Raw genomic sequence first — 1167 nt, 5'->3', positions numbered from 1 at the left:
TTGAGAGCCTTCATGTTCCCTCAGAATCCTGGAGTCTACGGCAGTTAGTCAGAGGAACAGCAAGGCCCCGGATTATGGGTTGCTGCTTCCTGATAGAAGCCCCTTAGATTTCCTGGCTTCAATCCTCCCCCACCCAATCCTGCATGTGATACTCTACAGAATCAAGAGAAATCTTGAGGAACAACTGGGATGCCACATTTGCCTTAACAAATGATCCTAGTCAGAAGATGTTCCCAGTCTCTACTTCAGCTGTACGGGGCTATCCTCTGAGCCAAACAACAGCCATCTTAGCAAGTTTCACTGTTCCTAAATGCAGATCATTCCACCTGGACTAGTCAACCATTGACATGGTTTTGCAGAAGAAGGGGCAGGAAGGATCATGGGCCCCATATCTGAGTGTCCAGTCACTCTATATGATCTACTGTATGCAATTCTACTCTAATTGCATGTGGCCTCAAGGAAGGGCTAGGGTAGATAAGACTAGAGAGAGGAGAGTTCGTGTGTTTGGTTATGAGAAAAGTGTCTCACGTGACCCCAGGTATGTGCAGACTTTCTAGTGTAGCCTTCTGCAGGAAGCATCCACACTCCTGTAAGTAGTCACCTCTTTGTCCTGTTCGTTAACACATTTGCACAGACAGAAAACAGATGAAAACAAAATTGGAAGTCATAGCATGTAAACAAAAGATCTGTGAAGTTTTAAAAAAACAACTCCAAAAGTACCACTGAGTTTGTTCTGTGTTGGTTAACTACTGGTGGACATGAGGCTTGCCCTTCAGTGTGATTTGTATACCCAGTGAGACTCCAAAAAACAATTATTTTCTTTGTGATCCATTATTAATTGGAGATAACTTCTGGTTTAGGGAAGGGGTCTCTGTCTACTTCCACTCTCAGCACCGATGCTCCGTCAGGCTTAGACCTCTGCAGCCCTGTGGCTGCTGCATGGTTTCTCCGACTTCACATGAGTGTGAGCCCTGCTGTGTCTAGAAGGCCTTGTTTCCTTGATGTCTTCCGTTCTCTCTGGCTCTTAACATCTTTCCATCTCCTCTTCTGCACAGTTCCCTGAGTCCTGAGGGAGGGACTTGTTGAAAACAACCCATTTAGGATTGAGTGTTCCAAGGTCTCTCACTCTCTCTGCTTCTCGTCCAGCTGTGGATCTCTGTATTCATT

The sequence above is a fragment of the Microtus ochrogaster genome, chromosome 21 (genome assembly GCF_000317375.1).
Source record: "Microtus ochrogaster isolate Prairie Vole_2 chromosome 21, MicOch1.0, whole genome shotgun sequence".
NCBI lineage: Eukaryota > Metazoa > Chordata > Mammalia > Rodentia > Cricetidae > Microtus > Microtus ochrogaster.
This window is presented reverse-complemented; position numbering follows the sequence as displayed.